General features: G+C 45.9%; 1 long non-coding RNA gene across 3 annotated transcripts in view; it reads right to left on the reverse strand.

Annotated features, from left to right (window-relative positions):
- Positions 1-6281, reverse strand: part of LOC123811064 — a 66552-nt gene extending 60271 nt beyond the window's left edge. For 2 of the 3 annotated variants that reach the window (XR_006784344.1, XR_006784342.1), the window contains exon 1: positions 1606-1962. This is a non-coding gene — a long non-coding RNA (uncharacterized LOC123811064). Of the gene's footprint in view, positions 1-1605; positions 1963-6129 lie in introns of those variants that run through there. The other variant, XR_006784343.1, reaches the window with a different exon arrangement.
- Positions 6282-13373: the final 7092 nt, after the last annotated feature.

Consider the following 13373-nt stretch of genomic DNA (forward strand, 5'->3'; position numbering starts at 1 on the left):
CAGAATCAGGCGAGGGCTGCGGTGACAGGTAGACAATAAAATGGGATGACACCGGTCCCCCTCGCTGGGGGTGCTTTCAACAGCTTTCTCTTGGGAGTTTCCATGCGCTTCCTTTGTAGGAAACCTTCCCTCTAAAAATGGCAGCAGGCCCTTTGGGGGTCTTATTAAAATTCTCCTTCTGTGTCCTAATATGTATTGCAGAAGGCAGACGGTGGTACCGGGACAGTGGGTTCCTCGCTGTGGACAGGGAAGGGGGAACACCTGTCAGGCCAGCAAGGTAGCTGCAGCTGACACAGCCTGGGAATACTGTGCAGTGGGCATCGTGAAAGGGGACGAAGTTGGGGGGTGGGGGCGGGGATCAGGGCGCAGTCCCACCCAGAATGGCAGGCGGTGGCGTGAGTCCTAACAGAAGCAATATGGCACATAATGAATAGTTCACATTCAGGTTGGTATCCATTACATCTGCAAACAAACTTCACACACAAGCTTAAGTGTCCACAGTGTACAGTCCCAGCGCACCACTAGGATGGCACTGTCCTCATTGTGAAGAGAAATGTTGTCACTCACTCTCCTCCGCAAAACTGCAGCTATAACAGCGTGCCTCGCCCTCCCTCGTTACGTGCTCCAAAGACTGTGCCCCGAGAGAACTGGGAAAAAGCAAAGAACGCAGCTACTGTTGCCCAATGAGTTCTTTAATACCACTAGCTTCAAAAAAAAAAAATGAATCTACCGCCTGGCTGGCATAGCTCAGTAGATTGAGCTCAGGCTGCGAACCAAAGTGTCGCAGGTTTGATTCCCAGTCAGGGCACATGCCTGGGTTGCAGGCCACGGCCCCCAGCAACCGCACATTGATGTTTCTCTCTCTCTCTCTTTCTCCCTCCCTTCCCTCTCTAAAAATAAATAAATAAAATCTTTTTAAAAAGATATACACCAAATATATTTTTAAAAAATGAATCTACTTTACCTAAAATAATGCTATCACTGTTTTTTATTTAACATTGTTCTGATGTAAAGTTATATCATTTCATGTGTCTATTTAAAGTGTTAGGATACCATTCAACTAATTTCCAATAGAGTAATAGCTGTTAGATCAGTCTTCCAAACTATTTCTCTCTTTATTATTCTATTCCCAACATACTTTAGGCCACATGACAAAATAAACATTATGTAATCTTTTTCAGCTACTTTTTTCCCTACTAATGTCATTGAAACCAGTGGAAGGCCTCCATTTTCCACACTGCAGTTCCACATCTAAAATTATTTCTGGTATAGATTAGCTGTCCCTTAGTGAGCTATGGAAGACAAAATCTTAACCTCTTTAAGCCAGTCTCATTTGACAGCCTGCACATATTTACGTGAAAGAAAAAGCAAATATTTGCTCTTTTCATACAAGCTGTCAACACCAACTTGGGTTGTTTAGAAACCCGTTCAGACAGACAGAATTGCATTATTTAAAAGGAGGTAAAGAGTAGATAAGCTCTTAAAACCCAAGGAGATCATGTTACGCCGTAACTTACATAGGACATTCACAATGAAAACTTCATGGTTTATTCATTTGATTGTTTGCTTAAGAAACCATGGGCTTCATTTTAGTTGCTTGCTTACCAGAGTACTAACTTTTGGTCCACAGCAAGGTCAGGTGCAAGAAAATGTTGTTTGTTAACCCAATAAGTTTCCAGTTCCAGTTGATTTTCAGCTCTTTTCTCCAGGGAACTTTCTGATTGCTCATAGGGACATATTTTGGAGTCAGAGAAGCTGAGCATACTGATGTCACCGTCACCAAATCAGGGCCACTGAGCCACCATCTCCAGTTGCCCAACAAACTCACGCTTCTTCTTGAAGAAGCTGCTGGTTCCTGAGTGCACAGAAGCAGAAATGCATTCAGGGGCAAATTTTTCCTCCTGCCTCTGGGATTTGCACTGGCGTGGCTCCCCTGGGGAATGCCTCACTCCTGGGGGCAAATGTCATCCAGCAGAGACCCACTCTGTTCTGAAGCACAAGGACTGGACTTGTTTGGCCTCCTGTGGACAGCGCCCCATCTGCTGAACACACATTTTAATAAGTAAACTCTATTTCCAGGCAAATACCTACTGGTATTAACGAGAAAACAGCATCTCTACAAGATTCTCTGAAAAGGAAGCCTGTCAGCACCACTCATTCTACCTTCAAAGACAAGCCCCGGTAATTACTTTCTCCTCTTCATTTCCTTGTCTGGATAAAGCAACAAGATCAAGAGAATCTATCCATTTTCCCCAGGTACCTTCCAAAATGTGCGTCGGCTTTTCAGGCTGGGATCAGAAATTTCATTATCTGTATTTGTATTAGTAATTCGCTACACAAAGAGAACAGGGGGCCGAGGAGGAGAGCAAGCTTGGAAGCAAACATCAGACAGACAATTGTATATATGCAAATGCTTGCAAATTTCTGCCGGCATCTCCCTATCTATAACCACGCAACATGGAAGCCTATTCATCCCTCAGCCTCTTTGCTGCCAAGGATGGTTGTGGTTTTGAAGGAAAATATTCAGAAAATGCTGAACTTTCAGCTACCAAGACTAAATCTAACTCAAAACCTACCACATAAAAGATGAGGCATAAATACAATCAGTGATTTTTCTAGAATGACACGAGATAGGCAACCTCCTGGCTACAAGGGGTGAAAAAAAAGATGCCCTGAGATGGGGCCCGGGAAGGGGATAGTCACAGGCAGCTCTCCACCCCAACTGTCAGAGGGCTGAACTGAGGCCCCTTGGCTTCCAGGGTGTTGTGTGTCGTGTGGTGGGGGAGGGTTGTATATTCGCATAAATAACCTGGGCAGAAAGAGGCAGGGAAACTGGCAACAGACATGATGAAGAAAATGCCCCAAATTCAAGTTCATAAATACAGAGTGCTCACTTTCAGGTGAATATGCATAGAGATTGAAAATAGCAGCAAGAATCACCATGCATTTTGTTTTCTCTTGAAATCAATTTTTCCCAAATAATAATGCTTATGGCAATTTTTGTGACACTCTTTATTCATATCTATTTGCTCTCTATATTTATTCTACTTCTTGAAAATCAGTAACATGCCCTGGCTGGCATAGCTCAGTGGATTGAGCACGGGCTGGGAACCAAAGTGTCCCAGGTTCGATTCCCAGCCAGGGCACATGCCTGGGTTGCAGGCCATAATCCCCAGCAACCGCACATTGATGTCTTTCTTCCTCTCTCTCTCTCTCTCTCTCTCTCTCTCTATCTCCCTCCCTTCCCTCTCTAAAAGTAAATAAATAAAATCTTTAAAAAAAAATCAGTAACTAGGGTAATAATTCACCAATAGACATGCTCTTTTCATACAGTAATTCAGTTTATCCTCAAAATTGTGCTTTGAGGTACAGTCAGTATTCTATCCATTTCCCAGGTAAAGAGACCAAGGCTCAGGTGCTCCGAGAGTGACCCATGTTCACATCCCATCAAACAGCAGGACTGACAGTCAAACTCTCATAACTGACTGAGTCCCAGGCGCTGCTACGTCATGCTGCCGAACAACCTTACCCAAGAGAACTCACTCCACATGTAATGATCTTGACCAGTTTTGACCTCTCAGCAACATTTGACCCGGCCCACTGCTGTCTTCTTGAAACCCTCTGCTTTTTTCTTTATTCTTGCAGAGTGCTCTTCATTGATTTGCCTTCTGCTTCTTAAGCATCCCCAGTTTCCTCCAGGATCTCCTCTTCTTCGGCCTCCTGTCCAGCCTCCCCTGTCATTTGTCATTGCCACCAGTGAGCAACCTCATCCACGTCCAGTCCTTCATTTATTCATCCAACAGGTATCAGCTGAGCACCTTCTGTGTACCCAGCAGCCGGTGCCCAGGCACACTGGATTCCACGTGAAAAACAGCGACCATGGGGGTACAGAAAAGACAGATGAAAACAAACAGGCAAGTAAACTAAATATAAGTGGTGAGTGCTGTGGAGAACATAAAGGGGGGAAGAGGGTAGGGAGGGAGTGGGGGAGTCGAGAGGAGATAACACTTTGGAGTCAAGGAAGGCCTCACTGACATGACATTTGTGCAAAGATGGTCGTCCGTTTCCCTCTCAGAGGATCCCCAGATTTGTAACTGTGACCTCTCTCCGGATTCCAGTCCCACTTTGGCACATCAGCTCTTCCCGCGTCCACAATGACGATTGCCCCGTGTGAACCCATCCCCTCCTCCACGCCCCCCTGCACCCCTCCATGTGCCCCCTGCTCTGGGTGACCGCACCGCCTCCCCTCCCACCACACATGTGCACTCAGCCAGTGAACGCATAAGGAGCCCCTTCGAACCAAATGCACTGTTCCAGGAGTTAAGAAAATACAGTAGTCTAAAAGCCGTTTCCTCCTCAAAAGCTGTGTCTGGGGAAATTAGTAAGGATTTAGAAACAGACCTGTGTTCCGTTCCAGCTCTTCCATTAATTAACAGTGGGCTCATCTTTACAGTGGGGGATAATGTTGCCGGCCTCGTGTTAATGGCATAGGGATTAAATACAACTGCCAGTAAAGTGAGTCAGTGAGTGAATAAATGGATAAATCAGTAAATGTGTTCACTGCGGTGCTTGGCATGGGACGTGCTAGCAGATTAAAGGACGGCATCGAGGCCCGCTCTCCTCTCGTTCTCAGGCAGGCGTGCCCCTGCCTTGCCTCCTATCCCAGCCGCCCCAGCGATAAAAAGAGTTTCTAGCCCTGGCTGGCGTAGCTCAGTGGATTGAGCATGGGCTGCAAACCAAAGTGTTGCAGGTTCGATTCCCAGTCAGGGTACATGCCTGGGTTGCAGGCCATGACCCTCAGCAACCGCACATTGATGTTTCTCTCTCCCTCTCTCTCTCCCTCCTTTCCCTCTCTAAAAATAAATAAATAAAATCTTTAAAAAAAAAAGAGTTTCCTTTCTCCACAGCTGCACAAAAGTCATCGGTTCTCATAAAGTCACGTGCCCACTCCTGAACCAATCGCTTGGGCCAGGAAAATACCATTGCTCTGTTTGGCTAGATCTGGGTCGTCACCCCCTCCTGGCAGGAAGATTCAGTCAGCTCCATTGAGAACTGAGAGTGAAGAGGGCTGGCCCCTGAGGAAGATGAAGAAATTTGGGGGAAGAGACGGATCGCGGGCAGGAAAAAACAATGGATGTCAACCATGGCACCTAATTCATTCTGTCTTGTGTTACACGGTTGGCTCTTTCCCTGTGTATCTGCCCTCAGCTTGAGAACCCCAGAGCAAAAGGACTGTAGGCTTGTTATTACTGTATCCCCTGGAAAATTAGGACAATCCTCTGAACACAGTGCACGCTCAATAAATGCTTCTTGACATAAATTAATTCTTCGATGAACCCGTTTAAACCAGTTCCTATTTTGCTCATTTTAAGTTCCGTGGTGTCTTGTTCCCTCTTTGTTACATGAAAATACGCCAAGTCTCAAACACACGCCTTTCTTAAAACACTTTGAAAGACAGAGTTCCCAGCAGCAGGAGCAGATAAACTAGCTTCATAATTTCTACATATATTGACTCTCCTCTAAAACCATTCTCTCAGCTAATTTTACACAGGTGAGAAAACGAGCACGATCCGATGCCGGCCTTCTAAGCACTTCATTTTGCTCTTTTGTTTTTGTTCGGCAAATGTTGCGATTGCTGAAAATTCAACTGCACAAGACTCAGTGCAGCCTTTCACAAGGCATCCTCCTGTGAGCGTCATCACGGGATTCTAGTGAAGTGTAGAGATGTCTGTAGTCTTCCCCTGAGCGATTTAGCTCTGATCCCTACGGCCTTTCTCAAGGACCCCCCTCAAATCCTATCACCTCAGATGTGGCATTCTCTCCTCCCTCCCAGACTGCTCAGCTAGAGACTTCGCCCAGCCTTGCCTGTAGGTAGATGGCCATGTGACTGAGCACCTACCGAGTGATAGAGCGATCGGTACAACTGCCAGATCATCTTCTTAAAGAGGCCTGAAATGGGACTTAAAATCAGGAGGGCCTTACTGGGAGATGTGAACGATACATGTTTAACCAGACGAAGATAACTTTAAGCTGAGTGAAGGGCACATGGGTATGTCTCATAATACGTTACCTGTACATTTGTGTGTGTTTAAGATTTTCTGTTGAAAACATGAATTAAATGGTGCTCACCCCAGTTGTGTTGCCAACTTTCTTCTTCCTGGCTGGAAGCAGGAGTGCCTGGAGCAGTCTGGAAAGCACGTGTGGAGGACGGCAGTGCCATGGCACCCGCCTGGGTCCCTGAGTGACGTCCTGGAGCGGGGCTCGCCCGCCTGCCTTCCACGGTTCCTGAAAGAGAAGTTGATTTCTCACTCAACTAAGCCACTGCACTTTGGGTCTCTTTGTTATAGTTAGCGTTCTTCATGTAACCCCAGCTCCTCCTTTACTTACAAACTGTCTCCTTTGCTCCAATAGACAGTATCATCTCACTTGCCTTCATGATTCCTTTATTTTTTCCTGGGCCGGTGTTAAAACTCAGTCAATGTTTATTATGGTTACATTTTGTCTTCCTCCAGAGGTCAGGCTGAACCACAGGCTACACAAACACCTGTCCTGCACTAAGACAACCTTAAATTAAATTGCTCACAGCACAACTCACTGTCAAAATCCATACAAAAATGTCCCTTTCGAGTTTGGAGGATTGCTATTTAATATAGTGAGGGGCAACCCCAATTCAGGAAAGAACTATAAGAAAGCTTGAGGGGGTTAAAATTAGACTCTTTTGGTGTGTTTTAGGAGACTTGAGTAAAACTTTAAATTATTCTGTAAGTACTTTTTTAAAGTCAGACTGGGCTTCAGCTTTGCATGGCATTCTACGGCATAGGAGCACACACTCGGAGAAAATGTTCACCGGCCCACAGAGTCCAACATTTCGACTTAACCGTCCACCACTTGTTGAATGTCACTGTCCTGTATACCCGCTGAGTCTCGCACGGTGTCTTATCAGAAACAAGCTGACCAAAAGAAGTACTGCATTAACACATTTTGTTGAATGGTCTCTTCGATCAATGAAAAGAGTATTCTCTTCGTTGAACAAAGATTTCTGACTGTCATGCAGACGTAGTGAGTGGACAATTACACCACCATCCCAAGATCTACTGCCAAAAGAAATGGGAAACGAGGCACTGAAACAGAGCGCTCTCCTCCACCCTCAGGACAACCAACGTTTCCAAGTTCAAGGAGACAAACGTCTCTGAATTACCTACCCCCATTCTCTAAGCTCTTCTGCCACTTTAGCTGGCTGTGTCACAGGGAAGGAACTTTAAGAAGGGTCTGCAGGCCTTCGGTGATTCATCATGGACTCCAGAATGTTCTCCGCATTAAACTGTGGGCTGGAGCTGGGTGGTGGGGATCACACATGAAATGCAGTCCTCACCCTCCAGGGGCTACTGCCTGAAGAGAGGGACAGAGAGGGGACCACCCATGCAGGGGAATGCACGTGCCAGAAGGCACATGGGGACCAGGGGGGTCCTGCTACAGAGACAATGTGAAAAGGCATCTGACTTGTGGTGGTGTGGTCAGAGTGGCATCAGCTCAGAGGAGACACTTCGTCAGTCCTGAGTAACTAGTAGGAACCAGTCACGCAAGAGGGCATTGGAATGGGAAAGGAAAAGACCCGTCGAAGCAGAGAGAACATTACCCACAAGGTATCAATGAAGAAACAAACTCCAAAAGGTGGAGTGGTACACTCCAGGCCACACACCTTGTAAGCAATGAAACAGCTTTAACCTTAGCACCATAGTCCCTACCTTTTTACACGACCTGGTCCCTGAAGGAGAATCCTCCTCTCTTGGTGACATCCACGCTTTGCTTGAACCCTGGCCTCGAGAACACCTAAGGTGAATGCAAGTGCCCCTTAATCATTCTGGGAAGGAATACAAAGTATTATAAGTTCAAAAGGTCAGAGTATTTTGGATTCTCTTCTTCAAATCGGTTTAAGAAAACTACATATTAACATATGAAAGGCACTGAGAAGTCCTGCAGAAAATGAACATTAACTTCATTCAACCCAGTGTGTCTGAAATGTTATTGACCATGGAAGCCTCTACCGGATCTCTGCTCTCCCCCACGTTTTTTAGCAACACTTATTAACACCTTTAAGGACATCCTGTATCCAAGCTTCTCACTGTGCGGACGAGGAAACCATAGTCCAGAGAGGGTTGGCGCCACCTTCGGGTTTGCACTGGCGGAACAGCAAAGCCAGCGCACCCCGACTTCCTCCCAGTCGACACATGCTCCAGGAAATCAGGCTTCAATATGTCCACTCCGTAACTCCGACACATAAACAGAACACACAGCACATGACTTGGTAACCTTGTAATTGCCAACTTAGAAATTACCCTTTCAGAAAATACAAAGGAATCCCTAGGTGAGAGCTGAGATTGTGTATACAAATTTGAAGTGTGTTTATATACACAATTAATCACCCTTGTCATGGTTTATACTAGTTATCCAAGTCTCACTAATATCAATTGTTTATCTTCACAGCCTTTCCACTAAAATAATAATACCAATAACAACTACTGGCCCTCTTTTCGCTCTCAATGTGAAGGATAACATTAATATATCGATGCAATTTCTAGTGTTTATCTTCATGCATTCATTTAAACGGAACCAAGCCTAAAGAAATCACTTGTTAACAAGATAATCACAAAACAAATCTTTGTACCAAGTCCTTCATTGCTACATCAAATCCCATTATCACTAACTAAAAAATAAATAAAAATAAAAATTCTTTACTTTGGTTGGAATCAAGACAACAAAAAAAGAGGGGGATGTAATTTTCCAATGCTTCCCCACAGCGGGAGAGTTGGAAATCTTTTTTGTTGTTGCAAAGATTTATATTGTAACAATATTTGTTATATTAAATTTTAACTGATGCTTGATTGGAAATTTTTTAAAGGTAATATACAAAGTAAACAATATACTTCAAAAGCGGTCAGTCCCCAATTTGGAAGAGTACTTATGAGAAATAACGTATCAGGAAAGGTCAGTTGGGCTTTCTATCTGAAAAGTTAAATGTTCAGTGCCTTTATTCTGCACTTGTTCGTGAAGCCTTCTTTATCAGCAGGAGGAGGCAAATGATACCCTGAAAGTGTTTTAAACATGCAACTTTGCTTATCTGCCTGTATTAATGATCCTTATGGCAGTTGTTTTATTAACCTTATCACACGGTTCAGCAATAGGGAGAAGCTATTGTGAAAGGAAGGGGGGAAAAGCATTGTTTCATTTTGGGACTGTTTTTCAACCTAGCAATTTTCTGATTGTCAAGTAGCAGTTGAGAGGCAGGGGCTGAGGAGTGAAAGTTAGATTTTGACTAGGTTTTCTTAAAATCTCAAAGAATAAACTAGACATTTCCCAGGGGGTGATTCATTAAACATCAAATGCTACAGAGAACACAGATTAGGTTATTGATGAAATGCTCATTATGTGAGTTTTGGAATTCATGGGGTCCACAGAGGAGCACAGCAAGTGGCTCCTGAGGAAGCCAGTCTCACCTCCAAGGCCCTGAATTGCTCACTTGTGGCTATGACATTATAAGAAATGCCATTTGCCCCTCATGAGACTGCTATTTCCTTCTGCATACAATCTCTGCATTCACACAGAGAAAATTCAAAGGCTCTGTCTTTTAATCCCTTTTAACTCCGACAACAATACCAAACCTGACCCTGAGATCCTTACCTTCTCCTTCTCTCAAGGCGTTTGAGAAACCACCTAACTTTACGACTGAAATGAATGTTTTCATTTAACTGCAAACGCTTGAGCTCAATCCACACGCCAGCAACGTGAGCACAAGCCCCTTCTGGCCCTTTAGCCAGGTAAAATGCTTTTTCCTTTTTTTTTCCTTTTCTTCTTCTTCTTTTTTTTTGTGGTGCCTTTAATGCAGAGCAGGGCTACTGATTACAAAGAGGCAGTTTGACTCCTGCAATAGGTCTTCTTCACTAATCCTCACTGTCATGGAAATTCCAGCTGCTACAAGAATAAGGGGCTCAATCCATATTTGCCAGCTCTAATATGAAATCTGTCAGAGCCCAAATTAATGAGTTCCAAATTCCTTACATCACGATAACAGGTTAAGACTGGTCAATTAATTACATAAATCCTTCCCGATTCATTGTGCGTCTGCAGCCCAGATTGTGTCTTACATTAGTCCACGACACCAGGCCTTTTGGCTCCTGTTGTTCCGCAGAAAGGCCCCATTTAAGTGGAGGCTGCCTGCCACGGCAAAATGTTAAATGTCACACGTTAAATTTGCACTTTTCTGTAATTGCTTTTGTTAAAAAAAAATTAAATGAAAGCACAGGGCTCCCAGTACACCACTGCGCAAAGGGCTGAAGTCGTACGGAATGAACCCCAGCACGGGCACGTCCCTACCCACCACCTCCCACGGTTTGCACCATCCCCTCTGCACCTGCTGCCCAGGGAGCAGCGGAACCCAGAAAATGCGAGTTTGTGAAACTAAACCAAGTTTCCCTTGAGCAGCAAAAATATTCACAAGATTCTTTTCTTTACGAAAGGATTAAAATGGGATTCTTTACCTAGCCAGCTTCCCTTCTGTTAACCTGTAAAAGTATTAGATATGTAAAACACTATTGCTCTAATCACGTTTTTGGGAATACAAATTGTGTGTGTGTGTGTGTGTGTGTGTGTGTTGCACTTGTGCAGGCCTTTGCCTCCCAAAAGGATGTTGCTAATGATTTTACTATTTGAATGTGTAACTGGTACATGCCTACAGAGGAAGATTTGAGGATTAAGAGCTCAAAGGACTTCAATAATCACCCAGGCCAAACCTTCTCACTTTCGAAACATCACAATGCGCCTGCAGTCACAGCTAGTGAGAATTACTGTGACCTGGAACTACAGACGCCCAGATTCCTAGAGCAATCTCTCCTCACCCCAACACATCTCCTTGTAGAAATGTGGGCCTTTCATATGCTTGTGTGCTCTGCATGGAATGGAACCAGCTCCACTGTGTTTCCTTCCTCATCTCACTGCAGGCTGGGCCTTATGCGAATTCACGAGCCGGCAGATGACGCGCCCAAGCACAGACTGACACCTCTGTAGGGCGTTGGTCCTTTCCTCTTGGGAGCCTACCCCACTTCACCACGCAGGGACTAGCCAGACCCCAGGCGGCTCCTTCGCTGCAGCGCTGGCCCGGCAGCGCCCTCCTCTGTCCTCTGGACGCCTTGCACCTAGTGTCTCCTACAACGCGCTTGTTTTCCAAGGCAAAGAAAGCTCGTCTCCGGGTTAATGGGGCGGGGGCCTTGTCTCCTTGCAAGCCCCCACCACACACACACACACACACACACACACACACACACACTAAACCCTGACCCAGGGCTGCTTCTAGACCAGGAGGCACAAGCTTCTTCCTAGATGCAGTCCCTCCACCAGGCGCGACTGTGCCCTCCCTTTCCAGACGGGAAGGGAGCGGGTTAAAGCGACTGCAAGTCCGCCCTGCAGGTTTTAGGGTCCTGGGGAGACTAGAGCAGAAAGGGGTTAAGTAATGTGTGCGGTGCGTGCGCATATAAAACATTTGGGACGCGTGGGTTTCGCCCAGCGCCGCAGCCACTCCGGGACACTGGGCGTGGGGGGGGGGGCCCTCCAGGCCTCAGCCACACCCAGGGAGGGGCTGCGGGCCGGGGTCCAAGCCTCGGGCGTGCATCTGCAGAACAAAGCCTCGGGCCCAGCCCGTATGGTAAAGGGACCACCGTCTCCCCCGTCTCGTACGGCAGACCCTGACCACACAGTCCTGTAAACCCACCCGGGCGGCGGGGTCCCGGCTCCACACCTGCTCACAAACCCAGCCAGGGCCCTGCAAACGATGAACTGGCGGCCTGGAGGGTCATCGGTATTCCAAGCTCTCTCCCACACCAAACCCGCCCCCCGCCCCAGGCCCCTCCGTGTTATTTTTTTTTTTTTTATGACTTTCAAGCTGCCAGAGTCGTCATCCCGACGCTGAGAAGGGGACCTCGCGGGCCCACATTGGAAGCAGGTGGGGCAGGGGAGAGGGCGCTGCAGGCTGTGCTGTAAATTGCTGCCTTTTTGCGGTTGTTGTTCCCACTCACCACCCGCCGGCCCCCTCCACCCCGGGTTTTTTTTTCTTTCTTTCTTTCTCTCCGCAGCGCAGTTGCTATGGGTTACCAGGGCGGTTGCCATGGGTTACCGGACCGAGGCCGACTGGCTCGCTACCTGCCACCCAGTCGCCGCCGCCGGGGTCCGCAGAGCGGCCGGGGCGGGAGGAGGCGGGAGCGCGCGTGTGCGGGACCAGGCGCGGGGAATGCGCGCGAGCGAGCGGCAGAGGCGCCGCAGCCAACAGGCGGCCGAGGGGGCAGCCGCGGGAGTTGCCACCGGCAGTGGGGTGGGGGGCAAAGCTATAAAGAAGGCCCAGAGGTAAGAAACTAGCAAAAACCCAACCTCGAGTTTTATACCCGTGCCGTGCCTCTAGCAGCAAAGACGAGCGGTGTGGGGTTTTGGATGAATCTACACTTCTCGTCGGGGGAGAAAGGGTATTTTCCTCTTTAGCATAAGTCATTTGCATAGTGTCGTTAGACCAGAGTTTAAATTCAGCAGAAAATTGTATCTTATTTTTTTTTCTCTTTTCCTCTCTATCTTTTGAAAAGAAAGTCTTTGGAATTTTGGAGGAAAAGAAAAGGGTCATTAACTACCAGGGTTTTCGCAGCTAAAATAAATTAGTGTCCAATGCACTGTTCCTGACAATAATCTAGAAAAGTTTCCAGCAAGAGAGAAGAGCAATTGTGTCTGGCTCGAACGGACAATGGTGACTGGTTTTGTGAGACGCATATGGCAAAGAATAGAGCCAAAATCCTTTGTAAATATTTCAGTTTTCAAAGAAATTGCCGCTTATTTACATCCTTCTAAGATTTTTGGACTCCACTCTATTGCACTGTATTAATTTCTTATTACCTTTATTTGCAAAGAAAATTGTATCTATGCTTTGAATGTCAAATTGCAATACCTAATTTCAGACAACATTTTGTCTTTGAAAATGTGTTTATATGTTATAATAAAGTAAGAAAAGGTCTGTACCCCAAACAAAAGCAGAAAACTGTATTGAAATTGTTTCCTCCATTGCAAAGATGTTGCATTGTATTCATAGGGCACCACCTAAGTAACTGAAATATTGAGAGGAAAATTATTTAGAAACAGAGTAAGATTTTGTTTTGTTATTTTTGCCTTAAAATTTTAGAGGCCTTTTGTGCAAGGGGATGTTCCTTTGCAGCTGAAACACAGAAAACCTTATTTGTAACACAGTAGCTCAATAATGATGCATCCTTAAAGCAAAAAATATATGTATTTTGTTCAAAACAACATTCAGTTTACTGTTGGATATAATGGTAATTGTGGCTGGGCCA

Source organism: Phyllostomus hastatus, unplaced genomic scaffold, assembly GCF_019186645.2.
Source record: "Phyllostomus hastatus isolate PE091 unplaced genomic scaffold, TTU_PhHast_1.1 phas_scaffold_78, whole genome shotgun sequence".
NCBI classification, from domain to species: Eukaryota; Metazoa; Chordata; class Mammalia; order Chiroptera; family Phyllostomidae; genus Phyllostomus; species Phyllostomus hastatus.